Source organism: Crocuta crocuta, unplaced genomic scaffold (assembly GCF_008692635.1).
Source record: "Crocuta crocuta isolate KB4526 unplaced genomic scaffold, BGI_CrCroc_1.0 scaffold479, whole genome shotgun sequence".
In the NCBI taxonomy this organism is placed as follows: Eukaryota; Metazoa; Chordata; class Mammalia; order Carnivora; family Hyaenidae; genus Crocuta; species Crocuta crocuta.
In genome coordinates, this window is record NW_027531875.1 from 71,361 (window position 1) to 90,395 (window position 19,035).

The window sequence follows — 19,035 nt, forward strand, 5'->3', positions numbered from 1 at the left end:
TCTTAATTTCTCTTTCTGTTGCTTCATTATTGGTGTATAAAAATGCAACAGATTTCTGTACGTTGATTTTGTACCCTGAAACTTTGTTGAATTCCTGGATCAGTTCTAGTAGGCTTCTGGTGGAGTCTGTCGGATTTTCTATGTAGAGTATCATGTCATCTGTGAAAAGTGAAAGTTTTACTTCTTCTTTGCCAATTCTGATGCCTTTGATTTCCTTTTGTTATCTGATGGCTAATGCTAGGACTTCCAGCACTATGTTAAACAACAGTGGTGAGAGTGGACATCCTTCTGTGTTCCTGATTGAGGGGGAAAACTCTCAGTTTTTCCCCATTGAGGATGATGTTAACTGAGGGCTTCTCATAGATGACTTTATGATGCTTCAGTAAGTTCCTTCTATCCCGACTTTCTTGAGGATCTTTTTTAAGAAAGGATGCTGTATTTTGTCAAATGCTTTTTCTGCATCTATCGACAGGATCATATGGTTTTTTTCTTTTCTTTTGTGAATGTGATATATCACATTGATTGATTTGCAAATACTGAACCAGCCCTGTAATCCGGGAATGGATCCCACATGATCATGATGGATAATTCTTTTATAAAAATTATATTTGTTATATTTATTTTTGAGAGAGAGAGACAGCATGAGCAGGGGAGAGTCAGAGAGAGAGGGAGATACAGAATCTGAAGCAGACTCCAGGCTCTGAGGTGTTAGCACAGAGACTGATGCAGGACTTGACCTATGAACTGTGAGATCATGACCTGAGGTGAAGTCGGATGCTTAACCAACTGAGCCACCCAAGCGCCCTGTTGGACAATTCTTTTTACGTGCTGTTGCATTGGATTTTCATGTATCTTGTTGAGGATTTTTGCATCTGTATTCATCAAGGATATTGGCCTGTAGTTCTCTTTTTTTGCTGGGTCTCTGTCTGGTTTGGGAATCAAAGTGATACTGGCTTCATAAAATGTGTCCAGAAGTTTTCCTTTGATTTCTATGTTTTGAGAATAGCTTGAGAAGAATGGGTAATAACTCTTTTAAATGTCTGGTAGAATTCCCCAGGGAAGCCATCTGGCCCAGGGCTCTTATTTGTTGGGAGATTTTTGATAACTGACTCAATTTCTTCACTTGNTTAATTGTTTTATGTATTTGGGTGCTTCTGTATTCGGTGCATAGATATTTATAATTGTTAGCTCTTCCTGATGTATAGACCCCGAAATTATTATATAATGCCCTTCTTCATCCCTTGTTACTGCCTTTACTTTAAAGTCCAGGTTGTCTATTATAAGTATGGCTACTCCGGCTTTCTTTTGACTTCCATTAGCATGATAGATATTTCTCCATCTCCTTACTTTCAACCGGAAGGTGTCCTCACGTCTAAAATGAGCCTCTTATAGACAGCAAATAGATGAATTTTGTTTTTTTATCCATTCTGCCTCCCTGTGTCTTTTGATTGGGGCATTTAGTTCATTTACATTCAGTGTTATTATTGAAAAATATGGGTTTAGAGTCATTTCCTTTGTGGGATTCATGCTTGTGGTGGTGTCTCTGGTATTTTGCATTCCTTGCAACATTTCCTTCAGAGAGTCTCCCTCAGGATTTCTTGTAGTGCTGATGTAGTGGTGATGAATTCTTTCCATTTTTGTTTATTTGGGAAGACTTTTATCTCTCCTTCTGTTCTGAATGACAGGCCTGCTGGATAGAGGATTCTTGGCTGCTTATTTTTTCTCTTCATCACATTGAAGATTTCCTGCCTTTCCTTTCTGGCCTGCCAAGTTTCAGTAGATAGGTCTGTAACTACTCTGATAGGCTTCCCTTTGTATGTTGGAGCCCTTTTATCCCTAGCTGCTTTCAGAATTCTCTTTTTGTCCTTAAATTTTTCCAGTTTCACTATGATATGTCATGCAGAAGATTGATTCAAGTTACATCTGAGGTGAGTTCTCTTTGTCTCTTAGATTTCAATGTCTGTTTCCTTCCCCATGTTGGGGAAGTTCTCTGGTATAATTTGTTCAAGGACTGACTCCTTAAGCACCTTTCCCTCTTTCTTCCTCTTCTGGAGTTCCTATGATATGGATTTTGTTCTGTTTGATTGTCTTGCTCAGCTCTCAAACTCTCATTTATTGTTCCTGGATCAGTTTATCTCTCTTTTTCTCAGCTTCCTCTTTTTCTATAATTGTGTCTCCTAATTATCCTCTTCTCCTTTCTGCCTCTTCAGTCTGTGCATTGGACGCTTTCATTTTATTATGCATCTTATTTATAGCATTTTTAAATTCATCACAACTATTTTTAAGCTCCATAGTCATTGTAGCAATAGTTTCTCTGATGTCTTCCATGCCTTTTTCAAGCCCAGGAGTTAATTTTATGAGTATTGTTCTAAAGTCTTGTTCAGTTATGTTGCTTATATCTGTTTTGAGCAATTCTTTAGCTGTCATTTCTTCCTGGAGTTTCTTTGGAGGAGAATTCTTACATTTCATCATTTTGGTTAGCTTTCTATCTCTTGTTAGTTTTAAAATCTTGTTATGCACTCTGCACCTGTGAGTACTGCTGTATTAAAGAAGGCTCTTTGTCCAGGGACTGTCCATTCAGGAAGTGTTCTTTGAATGGTGTCTCTTGGTCTCTCTTGTTGAGACTTTGGTTATTTTATTTCCCTACTTGTAGTGGTATTTGGGACTCTCTACCATGTGTACATTGGCTTGTTTCTTGAGGTAGCCCTGGAAAAGAAAACAGACAGACAAATACACAGGGAACAAAGGCNAATAAAATAAAAAAGAAGAAAAGAATAGAAAAACGAAAAAACCAGAAAGATAAAGGACAGTCTAAAAGCATAAAACCAGAATTCCCAGCTACAAATAAAGAGCCAGTTGTATGTAGTGCTGATGGAAGAGCATATACAAAGAGAGAAATGACAGGGCGGGAAGGAAACGAAATTGGAAATGAAATGACCAGGCAGAGACTAAGAGGCTTAATTAAGAGAAAGAAAGAGGAGAATATGGTTAGAGGCAAGGAGAAATAAAAGAAGATAATGTTACTCAGAGAAACTATATAGCCTGATTACTCCAGAGAGAGAGAGAGAGAGAGAGAGAAAGGTAGTGGTGGAGGTGTAGAATATACATTTAGAGAATGGATTAAATGTGACTGTTTAAGCAAACCAATGATCAGAGTGCCCAGTCTAGCAGAGTAGATGAATACGAATGAGACAAGGGAAAATATATCTGAATAGAAAGAATTATCTAGAATTAATCATGGCAGTGTATCCATGTTGGTCTTGCTCCAGGCTCTGGTTAAAAAAAAAAAAAAAGCAGCTCTCTAGTGGGGATGGGTGTGGTTTGGTGTAGGCAGGTTTTAGTCTCCACTGTGTTTCGCTGGCCAATCCCTGAGGTCCTGCCTTAGTGGTTGTGGGGAGAAAAATGGCGCGCCCCAGTCCCTTCTTGAACCAAGCATTGCAAATCACTCTGTTGGGTCCATTCTCCCTGTGCCATGGGTGTCGCCAAGGTGGGCCATGTTCTATGTCTCAAGCCATGCCTTGTTTCCAGATCTTAGTCCACGTGCTTTATTGATACTGTATTAAACCCACAGGCCAGGCCCTTCTGAGCAGTTTCAAGTCAGCCAATTCCCAACTGAGGATGGAGCCAGAAGAGCTGCGAAGCAGTTTCAGGCTGTGCTGCTTCCCCTCTGGATCAAGCTGGAGAGCAGAGGAGCAGTTTCTCCTGGCGCCGCCTGGGACCGGGGTATACAGCTAAAAGTCAGCTCTGCAGCTAGAAACCGGATCACTCTCTGTCCCGAGTGGAGGTTTTTCTCTTCTCCAGGGACAGGGGCAGTTCTTTAAGCAGTTTCTGCCGCTCTTTCTTTTCCCTTACACTCACCGTGGCTCCCCTCAAAGGGGGCTCCCTCCCCACCCTCCATGTCCCCAGGTCTCTGCCCGATTTTATCTTCCCAGTTTGCACTCACGCACCTATAAGGTTGTTTTCTCAGCAGAGTCTGTCGCCTTTTCCTCCCAAACTCCTGCAATTCTGTTAGGGTTCCTATGGCTTCAGGCCTTCTCTGTTTGAGAGATGGGGGTGAGTGAATTGTACCGAGCTCCCTACTTCTCCACCATCTATCTCCTGAGACCCCAACCTTATTTTAAAGTTGAAGCTTTTCCTCTAGGACTGCTCAAACCAGGGTGTTACAGGGGCAAGGAGACAGGGCTGTCATTTTCCCTTTTTTCAACTAGTAGCACTTCTTTCTTTCTCCTCCATTCACTAGACAACTATGGCTTCCCCAGGACTGAAGGATAGAGTTGGAAAAGTGGAAAAGACTAAGGGTCAGGAAAAGTATTACTTGACTGGCACTATCAGGAGTTGACATTGGCCCTAGACTTGGAAAATATTTAAAGCTAAACTGTTTCTCATTTGCAGGGTTTTCAGACACTTCTTTCTCACCTATAGTTCCATGACACAGGTGATACATCACCTCCACATGAACTCTAAGTGCTAGGCATCCAACACTCATTCAGGTGGCTACTTTGAGCAAAACTCACTTAATATTATTATAGTCCAGGGTGTTTCCTCTCTCGCTCTCTCTCTTCACATGCAAATAGTCCACAGGAAAATTACTTAACTTCCCAGAGCATACCCTGTACTCTCTTTCTTGCCCTTAAACTCTCTTGGGTATGAGTCAGACTACAGTCAATCATATCCACTAATCTATTCAAGTGTTCTTGAGTATTTTGTGGTAGCTCCATACCTAGTGGGTCTCAGAGAACATCAACAATTTCCTCTAAAGAATGACTGCACTCTTCTACTAACTCGTCTCAGACTCTCAACCTACTTTATAGGGTAGAGGTTAATGGGAAGGTCACAAAGTGGTTCTCTACCATAATCTTTACAAGTCCTACTTGTATAGTATAGCCCCTTTGGAATGTGAGTAGGTCGCTTAACCAATACTGAGAAAGGACACGTCCGTTTTTAACCTCCTATTACCTATATAAGTAATCCCTTTGATTACGTGACTGATGTCTTATGTGTTAGCTGGAAGAAAATATGTGGTGACTTAGCAGAGAAAGACTAATTGTATACTTACAACGGTACTAGTTAGCTTCTTTACCATGTACTTTTCAGTCTCATGGCCCCATCAGTGAAGACTTTCTATAAGCATTGTCTTCAGGACTAGATGTTACTGCAGAAATGAAGAGAGAAAGAAAGGAATCATTGCTCTGCTTTGAGTTTCAGAAATCTGGAAGTACAGCATTTTATATTACTTACCAAAGTGTGGGTGAATGCCTGTTGATGTAAAAATGATTTTCTCACCATGCAGGGAAGCAGGAGGAGAGAAACTTCATAAGAAAGGGAAACATAAAAAAGGTTTAGAAAAAGGTGAGAGTATCCCCATGTGTCTACCTTGATCCAAATCTTGATCAGGAGAGGAACAGTGGATAGGTTTAGGGGACTTAAGAGCAGAGATTTTTGTCTTACTTTATAGAATGACCACAGGAAATGCTGCTATTTGTTTTAGAGATCCCACATCCAGGATACAGCAGAGATTTGAATAGCAAAGCAAAAAGGCAAAGACCTGAGACAGGCCTCTGACTTCCAGTGATCTAGGAGAATCTTCAACATTTTCCCATAGTCAACAGAGGATTGTGTGGCATATAGCCAAGAAGAGGCCTTGTAGAACACAGGCTGTATGGCTCTGAATACTGGATGCCATGCAGGGCCATGAGTGTCAGCAGCTTCTGGAGACAGTGACTTCAGGAGTTGATGGCCAAGACCAGGCAGGGCATATTAAGCCTCAGCAGGGAGGTCACTGATTACAATGGACTGGACATGTGCTTACTCCCTGCACCCCACAACTTCTGGAATATCATAGTGTTTTGAACTTTCTCCAAAACCAAGTATCACCCAAGAAGAAGGGAAGGACAAGCAGAGAATGAGACTCCTGAATTAACTGACTTGTTAACAATAAAAATACTGAGTTTAAATCAGAGATATCTCAACATAGCAAGATTAAGCTTTCCACTACTGAACTAGATCCAGTTTTGCACAACTGAGTCTATGACTGTGAAATTAAAATTTATTATATACACATATAATTGCTCACTAAATTGTGAACATTTAGAGCAGATCCCAATTTAATGGATCATTTTGTCTCTGGGATCCAGTAAAATGCCTGAAAAAAGATAAAAATTGAGACAGCAGGTATTGTGTTAAATAAATATGAAAGAAATAAAACTTAGTTTATGAATTGGTTAGTTATCCCCTATACTAGTAAATAAAATTGCTACCACTTAATGAAATTTTCAACTCTCTAGTTCCTTTTCCTGACACTTTCATCTAGCTTCACTTTTCATGGTAGCCACTGAGCTTCTATGATTTCTTGGATACTTCTTTCCCCGCCCCCCCTGTATCTTTGCCAGTCTGTTGTTTGCAGATGAGAGTCACTCGCATGGTTCATCCCTTTTTCTTTTTATGAAAGTTAACAAAAACATGCAGAACTGGAAAAATGAGTCAAAAGAGAAAAAACACACATTAGAGAAAGGATTTTGACAAAGTACAGTAATGCATTGTTCCAAAGACTCGGTGATAGCATGATTCTTCTATTAATGTTGGGAAACAGTTTCCCCATCATGGACCTCTCCTAGATGTCTTTGAGAAGTCAGCAAAACTTTTCTGCCATGTCAAGAAGCCAGTTTTTCAGTGCCTTCTATTAGTGATTTTTCTTTCACCTTAGCTGTTGTCTCTTTTCTGATAGAAAGAATAGAAACAACTGGGCAGAAGACAGTTCCACATGAACATTTGATAAGATACCCTGTTAAGTACTAATTTCTTACCTAAAGTGTTTTGATTCTACATGCAGGTTTATTTTTAAGTTTACTTTTGAGAGAGAGAGAGAGAGAGACAGATAGGGAGGGAAACAAAGATTCTGAAGCAGGCTCCATGCTCCAGGCTGTCAGCACAGAGCCCAAAACAAGGCTCGAAGTCACAAACCATGAGATCATGACCTGAGCCAAATTCAGATGCTTAACTGACTGAACCACTCAGGCACTTCAACATGCAGTTTTTAGAAAACACCAAAACTTCATTGACAGCTAGAATGTAAATTTAAGGACAGTCTTTTTACCAAATGTGAGAAGGACCTTCAAAAACCCAAGCCATCAAAGAATGTTTCCAAAGTAATTCATAAATTTACTGAAACCTTTATTCAGAATTTATTTTTTAAAGTATTGTTTCTATAATTTTGGGCATTGAATTTGACTGAACATTAAACACCTAGAGTTTCTTCATTTAGAGAATATGTAACAGAGCTATGAGGAGTGCCCTGATACTATTGGGAAGACTTATCTAGGTGGGATTTCAATTGGGAAGTTCCACTTCTTTATCAAACAAAACAAAACAAAAACAACAAAACCACTGTAGTTTGCAGAAAACACAAGAGTAGACTATAGAGATGACAGAAATAATGGCTATTTTTAGTGATTTGTTTTTACTCTGCCTTTGAAATCCTAGGTTAATGATATGATAGTACTTACATGAGATGGACAGATATTTTCTGGTGATGAATAGAAAGATAATTCTTTATACCAAAAGGATGAATAAGACAATAATGAAAATGTGAGCTCTAGGGTCAGACTGCCATGGTTGAAATCCAGGGAATCCCAGTTCCTCTGCTTTCTAATTTTGTGACCGTAAGCAAGTGAAAGAATTACAATACTTACGTTTCCTTTATGTAACATGGGGATAGTAATGTGTTTACCTCAAAGAGTTGTGAAAATTGAATGACTTGGCATATTTTAAGCACTCAGCAATTCTAGCTATTTTGAGTAATTATTATGAGTAATTGTATTTTATTATCATGCCCTAGAAATAACCCCCATATTCAGTTAGTGTTGCTATATATTACTGCCAGAAAGGATAGTTTAAAATCAGCACTCTGATATCCAAATCACCCACCCTGAGAGATCTCAAGTGATATTTAATTGGCTTCTACTCAATAGTTTAGCACAGCAAGACAAGTCATTTATTTACCCCAAGGATACAGAAAACTTATCTCAAAAAGTATGTATGTATACTATATTTTCTAAAATTAGATACCATGTGTATAATGAACCATTATATTTGGCTTTCTATTTTTCTGAGAGATGAGTGGCAATTCCCACCTAAAAATTTCCAAGCTAAAATTCTTATATATGCCATATAGATCTAGAGGTTTGAGGCTTTGCTTGGTGATTTATTCATCTGTGGCTTGATACCAAGTCTATTATCATAGAAAATGTTGGCACTGCACATAAGTAATCTCTTGGCCATCCAAGTGAGGTGGCCATTCTTTCAGACATGAGGCTTCATTAGATTTTTTATAAGAAACTGTTAACCTTACTTTCTGCCTAGTGGATTGTTAGACATGTAGCAGCATATTTGCACTGAAAGCTTCCTCTAGGGAAGTGCTTTGAACTTTTTGATGCCTGTTATTTTAAAAAAGTTTCATTTTTTAAAATGTGCTGACAGCTCAGAGTCTGGAGCCTACTTCAGATTCTGTGTCTCCCTCTCTCTCTGCCCCACCCCTGCTCTTATTTCTGTCTGTCTCTCAAAATTAATAAACATAAAAAATTTTTTTTAAATTCATTTGTGATATTTGTGGAAAATTAATTCAAAGACAAAGTTTTCAAGATATTCTACATTTTCCTCTTAGATCAAGGAGTAAGACCAAGAGTAGGGCGTTAACACTGTATTTTTTAGAGTCATTATAAAACTGATTTTATTTTACTTTATTTTTTAAGTTTATTCATCTTTGAGAGAGGCAGGCATGGCATAAGAAGGGGAGGGGCAGACAGAGAGGAGGACAGAGGATTTGAAGCAGACTCTGTGCTGCCAGCACAGAGCCCAATGTGGGACTTGAACTCACAAAATGGGAGATCATGACCAGAGGTGAAACTGAGTCAGACGCTTAACTGGCTGAGCCACCCAGGAGCCCCAAAAGTGATTTTATTGAATGGTGTTTCATCAAATTCATCACTGTGTCTATTATAGGTGCGTTACTAAAGACCTTACGCTACATAAAGGAGAGCACTGGCAAATTCATCTCACTCAGGTTTCCCAGAGAAAATTAGGACTCCTCTATTGTAATAAATCTTTTAAAAAAAAACTTATTCTGGGTCTTTATTTACTTTGGCCACTAGGAATCTTATTTCCAAAGACTTTTAAGATCCTATCTTTCTAAACCATGATCTGCTCACACACAGAAAGAAAATGCTTATATTTGTATGGCATAGCAAGGACAAAAGAAGAGGCTGCTATGGCCAGAGATAGATAGATATATTTGATAGTAGAGCTCACCATGTACATATACACACATACATATATATGTACAAGTATTTGTGTTTATTCCTCTACCCTAGCACAAGTTTTTATTTCAAAATATACTGCCCCAATCCCAATCAGCCATTTATTCTGGCCAAGCCAGTTTTCCTAAGATCCCTCCTACTCCACCCTTTTTTTGATCCATTTTTGTTTGTATCTTCCCTCCTTCCTTCTTCCCTCTGTCTTTCCTTCTTTTCTTCTCTCCTTCCATCTTCTTTACTTTTTTTACTTTCTTTTCTTTCCTTTAATTTCTCTTTCTCTTTCACTCCTTCTCTCTTTCTCCTTCTTTATTTCTCTCTTTCTTCTTATTCTCTCCCTAGCCACTTTTGCTCAAACTCTTTGTCTTACAAAAAAAGTTCCCTCCCTCTTTCTACCAATCCTAACTCCCCATTATTTAAAGATGTAATTTATCTATAAGAAACTTTCTCTGGCTGCTGTACTTGAATCAGAGCATTAATTTTCTCTTTGATTCCAGAAGCTGAGATTCTTTTTTTACTATGCATAATTTATTATTTGAACTTCTTGGTGGTTTCTTCACTGGGACCAGTACTACTAATCCTGTAGTATTATACTTCTTGGCCCTCACCGGATTGCAAACCTCTTCAGTTCAGCGACTTGCTATCTAGATCCCTTAGATCTCCCTTTCAACATATTAGTTTGGGTATAGAGAAGGAAGCTACCCATAGTCTGTGTTTTGGTTGTCTATTGCTTTATAGCAAACAATCTCAAAACTCAGTGCTTAAAACAACCATTTTATTTTACTTATGGTTTTACAGGTGAGGAAGTTGAGAATGGCTTGCCTGGCAGTTTGTCTCACCTCCCTTTGATAGCAGCTGGGGTAACTGGGGCTGGAGGATTCCAACCTGACTTTTTCACTCACATGTTAGGTTTCTTGGTGTTCCTTGGCCTGTCTCTCCCTGTATGGTGTCTCATCCTTCAAGGCCCTTTCATGTGGCTTAGGCTTCTTACAACACTTCTTTCATGATGGCTAGCTTCCAAGCTGCCAGGCTAGTTAACAGATATGCCTCTTAACTCTAGAGGACAAACTGAGGGCTGCTGCAGGGGAGGTTGCTGGGGTATGGGCTAAATGGGTGATGAGCATTAAAAAGGGCACTTGTGATGAGCACTGGGCGTTATATGTAAGTGATGAATCACTGAATTCTGCTCCTGAAACCAATATTACACTATATGTTACCTAACTTGAACTTAAATAAAATCTTAGAAAAGAAAAAGAAAAAAAAAAAGAGATATGCTGGGAACTAACACAGTGACAGTTCAAACTTCAGTCCTATTCTTCTGTTGGCCAAAGCAGTCACAGACCCTCTCAAATTCAAGAGGGTGAAAAAATGGATTCCAATTCTTGATGGGGAATATGATAAAGTCACAGTGCAGGAGGTCATACAGGATGGGAGTTATTGTTAAGGCCATTTTTGAAAACAACAATCTGACTCAATCTGTGGGTAAATTCAATGGTATTATGTTAGATGTGCATTTGAGTAAAATGTACAATATATACATTGAGGAATCAAGAGTTTGAATGTGAAAACAAATTCTATTTTAGACCAACCAATCAATTAAAACAATGTAAAGACCAATATTTTATTAAGAGGATCTGCACAATTAGGTTCTGGTCTGTGGTCTACCTGATGGCTATGAAATGATGAGCTCCTGGTACAATGGTAGATTCTGTTCTTTGATTCACTATGCAGTGAGTAATCACTAATTCTACTGCAGCACCTTTTGTTGTATCAAATGTAGTAGTGGCATGGGCATGATATTCTATCCGTGAATGGTCTGGAATTTAGCTTGAAGTCCAACTTTTTATTGAAAAGGCACTCATGGCTCTCCAGGTTATGTCTCCACTTTCAAGTGTCATCGATTCCAATCTTATAATATTCTTTTCAGTTCTGCAGACTAACCTATAAAATAAGCAAGAAAACAAATTATACTTTACTTATTCACTTTATTATTATTATTAAAAATATTTTTAAACATATACGATTTTTAAAATGTTTTGTGTGCCATGGAGGATAAAAGATACATTTTGGTTAAATTGAATGAGATAAGATCTTAGTTCCTGACATCTAAGAGTACAGTCCCATGTGTATGTCTGTGTGTATTTATGTGTATTAGGATTTGAGGGAGTTTGCTGGTGTAGTCTACATAGAGAACTAGATAGTCTATTTTAAAGTTTTAAGGTAGAATACTGGTATTATCTTATTGGGTCTTATAATCTCCTACTAAATTGGAAGTTCATTAGGGTCAACACTGTTACGCACCTCCCCCCCCCAATAGTAACAGTACCTGGCACATTTTATGTACTCATTAAATATTGAATACTCAACTCTCTGCAGTGGAGTTTCTATGCAAATGGAATTATTATTGGTAAACTGATTCTTATTTGACCACATGGGGAATTTGTAGTCCTAAAACAGGCTAACTAACTTCCCAGAACCTTGAAAAAATCTTTTGGACTCTTGCATTTTGGGTGAATCTTTCTATGCCTAAATCTGTCCCCTTGAGTTTCTCTATTATTTACACTGACTTACCTGTAATCTTAGGAACTGCTAATGATAGAATGTTTTCCAAAGTGCTTGAAATCAAATACCCTTCACTGAAACATTACTGGATATGGAATGAATCAAAAACATGTGGATTAAATTTCCCTGAAAATTTCTTTGGTTATAAAAATTAAGGGGAAAAAGTGTTTGGCCAGATGCATTGTGGGTGATGCCAAACCTAAATAGTTTGAAAAATGTGTGTGCTGGTTAGATAAACAAACAAACAAGTTTTATTTCCCTCTTGCCTTGTAAAACTTCACACTTGCTATAAAAATCTCATGTCAGCTTGCAGTCAGGTTTTATAAAGGTTTTTGAGAAGTTTGTAGTTTCCTTCTTTACATGATCATTGGAGGGAAATCACTATCTAGGTAAATGCTCCAGAGAAGCAAGTGAGCAATGCTGATGTTTCTCAATAGATTGCAATGGATTGAGTGATGTAAGATGTATTTGTAAGATGTAACATTCAGATGGTTTCTGAATGTTAACTGAAGATTTTATCTAAAATAGGTTATTTCACAAGAGAAGCAGTTGACTTTTTCAACTTAAACTATTCCTAAAATATTCAAAGGCTTCAACATGATATACATATATGAAAAGGAGAAAATGCCTTTAGCATTCAAACAATTACTTGAAAGTAATTTAACCCCCAAATCCTGTTTAATGAAAGAAAGTGTCTTAGGGTTAAAATAAATATCATTGTAATGGTTGTTACCATTATATTCATCCTCTCCATCAAAAACTATCAGATAATTGGTTAAACATCTATGTCCCTGTACCCAGCACAATTTAAGGAAAATCATGTAGATATGGGCCCTAGCAATTAGACAGATACATGGGTATGTATAGCTTAGTACAATGGAAGAAAAACCTTAGGAAATAAGTGTGCCACAAAATATTTGTCAGTGGCGCTGACACTTAAGCATCCATAAGTATCACCTGCATTATCTGCAGGTGTATTGCATTATCTGCACCTGTATTATTAAAAATACAGGTTTCAAAAGTCTTTACAGAAATAGCAGTGTGCAATATCTGTGTTATGAGATGTTTGGGTAGATGATGGTCAGAGGATGGAAAAGGCTGGATAAAATGTAAAAAAAAACCTGACCTTGTCCTCAAAATATAATATAGATGGAAATTATATAAATCACTTACTCCCTAAGCAGTTATTGTCTAAACTAATCAATATTTGCCTTCATTTTCACTATTCTTTTAAGCATGTAAATATGGAGTATTTTCAACTAAGAATAAAGGAAGATACAATTTGTGATGTTGGAAAGGTATTTAAGATTTGTGGGTTAAAGTAGAGTATATGTACCTATGTATAGTGCAATCTTCCATTTTTATTTCCAAAAAACTAAGGTTTTAAATAACTTAATACCTGAGAGAAAATATTAATATGAATAAATCAAAATCACTAAATTTCCTAAGCGAAGGAGCCCTAGAAGATGGAAACAGTATATGTCATGTGAGATATCTGGGAATAACAATGTGTTCTTCACCTCTTCTACATGATGACTAGTTACTAGCATATTGTAGCTGATATTTTACATTATAGAGCCAAGAGGTGTTTGTTTATAGTTTCATGAGGTGCAGTTGGGCTCACAGGAAACATACTGATGCCTCAGATGAATAGATAATGCTCTCATTGGAATGAAGTTTGATATACAAACAAGAATTGGTGCCAGAGTTTGGCTAGGTGAGGATTCTTGTGTATGCTGTTGCCTGATTTCATTCTTCCTCAGCAACATCTTTGATCTCATCTCCCTTCTAACTAATTATCAATGCAAAGTGACTACTGTAACTACATTTTTCTGTCAGTGAACCGATCTGTCCTAAATAACCAGAAAGATATATCTTCAAATGTTTGTTCAGGACTGATACTTATTTTCTGGGCACCAACTCGTGGATTCTTTAAGTCCATATTGCTTTTGTGTTAAAGAAAATGGGATTAAAGATGTCCATTTTTTCATAGGTTTCTGAGTGCTAAAGAAACTGGAACCTACTTAACATTATTCTAGCTCAAGAAATATTAAAATAATTAAAAGAATATTTAACACTTCTACAAAGCGTCACAGAATAATGAATATTTGGGAATCAAATATTAGAAATATAAGGATCAGTTTCATTTTCCAGATGAGGAAATGAAGCAAGTTGGCTTGCCTAACTTCACATAGCTAACCAAAGTTAGAGCTAGGTCAAGTGCAGCTTATCTCACTTTCAGCATTGGGCTCTGGAATGTTCCAGAAGATCAGAGCGTTAATAAGAATCATCTAAGAATTGGTGGATACCATCTATGATTCACTACTAAAAGCCCATAGACTCAAGATAAAGTGATCTATCTAGCTGCATGAATACACTTGACATAATATCGGGGTATGGGATGTTAGAATGAGAAGGTGCAGTGGAGAAGATAGTCCAGCTCTCTCATTTTTCTGATAAGAAATGTGTTATGTGAGATTTTCAATCTCCAGCTGCATCCTGGCTCTAGTTCTTTTCTTCTTCAAGCTGATACTACTTTCTTATTGCTCTTCTGTAAATCATTACAGCTTAGATTTGCTTGACATGGTTATTTGAATTATACCAATTTATTATCTTCATTGGCAGCAAAATAAAAAGTCCAGGTCTTCTATATATTGTAAGTCAGGTTTTCTGGTAGCAATCTCAAATCTTGACTGTGAGCCACTTCTGCTGCTTTGCTAACCAGCCATTTAGAACATAAACTTCTGGATCAGAAAATTAAAGAATTCAAAGAAAAAGAAACAATATTTGGTTGAGTTGGCTTGGCTCTCCTTGCTTCTTTAGTATTCAAGTGGACAATTTGTACAATTTCCCTTGCTTTGATCTTAGCTGCCCACGCTACCAAGTTGCAGGCACAATTACTTGCCCATCTCGTCATTCACAGACTATGAAGGACATGTAAGAAACCTCACCCATTGTGAAACTTGCAGACTGAAAGTGCCTTACAGTTATTGCTGCTGCTGACTTGGGCCACATGAGAGGAGGCAGCTCCCACCAGGTCTGCCCCCAAACCACCCATCCTGCCAAACCTCTCACTCTTACCATCGTCGTTTCCTGAATAGTGAAACTCCTCAATGCGTGTCCACTGACATGCCCCTGGAAGAGCAGGAATATTCAGTCAGGAATTAATTAATAGGAAGAAGGCAAGACAGAGCCTTCTATTTAACTTGGAACTATGATAACCACGAAATGGCTCTGCATATTTTGTGAATCAGATTGCTGTCAAATCCATGTATGTTTTGACTCAGATACAGATACACTTCAGTGATTGTAATGTTCTTTGGTAAGAACTATTTGATGTTCAAAAACCTTGAAGCCATTCAGACCACTTTATTTCCCCCTTTCCAAATAGAAGTTTGCATTTTGTCCACCACAAAGAGACTGCAAATGCCAAAGAGCCCAAGTTCACTTTGAAAGTCCAAACCCACAAACTCTGATTGGCTTCTACACTTGGCCAGATGTATTCTCCAGGGCTCCAGACCTTATATCAGTGGGACACCATGATGTCATAATGAAGAGTGTGTACTGTGGGGCAGACTACCTGAATTCAGATCCCTCAACTATATCTTCAAATAAATTGCCCAATCTTTCTTAGTCTCAGTACTTCATCTTCCAAGGAGGCAGTAAGAATACCAACTTCCTTGTGATACTGTCTGTGGAGTATTTAGAAACCTGACATACCATAAGTAACTTATGAGAACATTGGGGAGAAGTAACTTTTTGGTAAGGTTTATTTGTATTTGTGTATTTCCTTTTCATGTTATTGAACTGAAATGATCTTTATTAATAAAATAGACTAAGTAATTATGCAGTGTTACAGACTTGCAGTTTTTAAATCATTTTAAGATATCTTGAATAGATAATATACAACAATTTCTGCCAACATATTGCAATATTGCCACTCCTTATTTTCCTCTTTCTCTTTTATGCCTTAGCCCAAACTAAAGTCTTTTCCCATTTTCATTAAGCACAATTAATATTTCCACCTTATTTCTCTTGGTCCCTGTACCCCTGAGTGCATATCAAGTACATTTGACATTTTCATTTGATTTTAAAAATATTTTCTTGAGAGAATGCACTAATTGTCATCAGAGGTTAAAGGGAATAGGAATGGAATTTGCAAAGACAAGAAGGCAAGAGGGAAGAAGGACTAAGTGGTCCAGAAATGTCAAAAAGTATGAACTAGAAAATTCAACTGTGATAATTCCTGTAAAATTTTAAAAAAATTAAAAAAAAGAAAAGAAAAAGGGCGGAGGAATCAAATTTACCTAACAACGAAGTGCTAATAAACTAGGGGCAGAGGTTTTTGTTTTGTTTTGTTTTGTTTTTTACAAATAGTTTATTGTCAAATTAGTTTCCACATAACACTCAGTGCTCATCCCCACAAGTGCCCTCCTCCATGCCCATCCCTTCTCCCCCCCACATCTATCAGTCCTCAGTTTTTGTCAGCATTCGAGAGTCTCTCATGGTTTGCCTCTCTCCCTTTCCCCCACCATTTCCCCCCTTCTTCTCCCCCTTGTTCCTCCGTCAAGTTGCTCCTAATCCTCCTATACGTGCAATCATATGTTATGCTGAGCGAAATAAGTCAGGCAGAGAAGGATAAATAGGGGCAGAGTTTTAATAGCATTCAGATAGATTCCAATGATANTTTCATGTTATTGAACTGAAATGATCTTTATTAATAAAATAGACTAAGTAATTATGCAGTGTTACAGACTTGCAGTTTTTAAATCATTTTAAGATATCTTGAATAGATAATATACAACAATTTCTGCCAACATATTGCAATATCGCCACTCCTTATTTTCCTCTCTTTCTCTTTTATGCCTTAGCCCAAACTAAAGTCTTTTCCCATTTTCATTAAGCACAATTAATATTTCCACCTTATTTCTCTTGGTCCCTGTACCCCTGAGTGCATATCAAGTACATTTGACATTTTCATTTGATTTTAAAAATATTTTCTTGAGAGAATGCACTAATTGTCATCAGAGGTTAAAGGGAATAGGAATGGAATTTGCAAAGACAAGAAGGCAAGAGGGAAGAAGGACTAAGTGGTCCAGAAATGTCAAAAAGTATGAACTAGAAAATTCAACTGTGATAATTCCTGTAAAATTTTAAAAAAATTAAAAAAAAGAAAAGAAAAAGGGCGGAGGAATCAAATTTACCTAACAACGAAGTGCTAATAAACTAGGGGCAGAGGTTTTTGTTTTGTTTTGTTTTGTTTTTTACAAATAGTTTATTGTCAAATTAGTTTCCACATAACACTCAGTGCTCATCCCCACAAGTGCCCTCCTCCATGCCCATCCCTTCTCCCCCCCACATCTATCAGTCCTCAGTTTTTGTCAGCATTCGAGAGTCTCTCATGGTTTGCCTCTCTCCCTTTCCCCCACCATTTCCCCCCTTCTTCTCCCCCTTGTTCCTCCGTCAAGTTGCTCCTAATCCTCCTATACGTGCAATCATATGTTATGCTGAGCGAAATAAGTCAGGCAGAGAAGGATAAATAGGGGCAGAGTTTTAATAGCATTCAGATAGATTCCAATGATAAATGAGTTGTGTAATGATGGAGGCTTTTGTGAGAAAATCAGAGTGAAGGCTCAAGAATTGAATTGCAGGGTTGCTGCATTTGAGTAAGGGTCATTGGGTGAGCATTGGATGCTTTATTTACTTCACAGGAATATTAAAGTATGTGCTTCATGGTTGACCCTTACTATGTCATATGAATGAACACAAGAATAAGTAAATAAATTAATGAATAAATTAAATGCTATAACCAAAAAGATGTAGAAAGCAAAACATAATTGCATTTATGTTTGTATTCCAAATATAGAACTATACTAGTAGAATGTTCTGAGACCTGCACTGTTATAATAAAAACTGCATAACTGACAGGTTAATATCTTGGATCTTCCCAAATGCAGAACAAACCAAATAGATTACTTTTTTCCAGTCTCGGCTTGTGAGAGAAGGAGACAAGTAGAATAGTGAACGGGATCAATATATTGTTGCTACCTTTTCATCCCCGGAGATGCTGGACAATCTATAGGGGCAGAATCTGTAGAGAAGGCAAAAGACCAATTTCCAATGATGACTCAGGAGAAAGGGTCACTACCCCAGTAGAAATCAGCAAGGTGAATGTAGCTCAGGAATGTCATATCTCATGGCAGCAAAGCTTTCATCTAGGAAATCATTAGCACCCAGATTGTTATTAAGCAAAAGGCATTTGCTTACTAAGAGGTGGCCTCCTAGAAAGTGTCCCTCACATGAATTCATTCACCTCAACTTTGTTATCCGCAAAGCCCTGGACAGTAAGAAGCAGATGATGTCTCCTATAACAAGTCCTTCATTTTCTCAGGCAGGGAAAGACAGATACCATATGTTTTCACTCATATATGGATCAGGAGAAACTTAACAGAGGACCATAGGGGAAGGGAAGAGGGAAAATAGTTAAGGAGAGGGAGGGAGGCAAACCACAAGAGGCTCTTAAATACTGAGAACAAACTGAGGGTTGATGGGGTTTGGAGAAGAGGGGAAAATGGGTGATGGGCACTTGTTGGGATGAGCACTGGGTGTTAAGTGGAAAGCAACTTGACAATAAACTATATTAAAAAAAAAACAAGTCCTTAATTTTCAACCATTTCTCTATTGATGCAAATTTGATTGTAATTTTGAAGGCAATAAACTCCAGATTGTTGCAGGTTGGGTTCCCCCAAAGGAGATTGTGAGATGGAGATTCATGTACAAGACACTCATTGGGAAGCACTCTGGTGATGAATACTAGTAGATGGGAGGGGAGGGAAGCAGAGCTGGGCAGACAAAGAAGTTGAGATGTGATGCAGTTTTTTTGTTGTTGTTGTTTTTTGTTTTATTTTTATTTATTTCTAGGAGAGAGAGAGAGACAGAGAGAGACAGCGTGAGCAGGGGAGGGTCAGAGAGAGAGGGAGATACAGATTCTGAAATAGGCTCCAGGCTCTGAGCTGGCAGTCAGCACAGAGCCCGACGCCGGGCTCGAACCCACCAACCGAGAGATCATGACCTAAGCGAAAGTCGGACGCTTAACCGACTAAGCCACCTAGGCGCCCCGAGATGTGATGCAGTTTTACTAAAGACTTCTGCAGACCCCTTGGGAGTT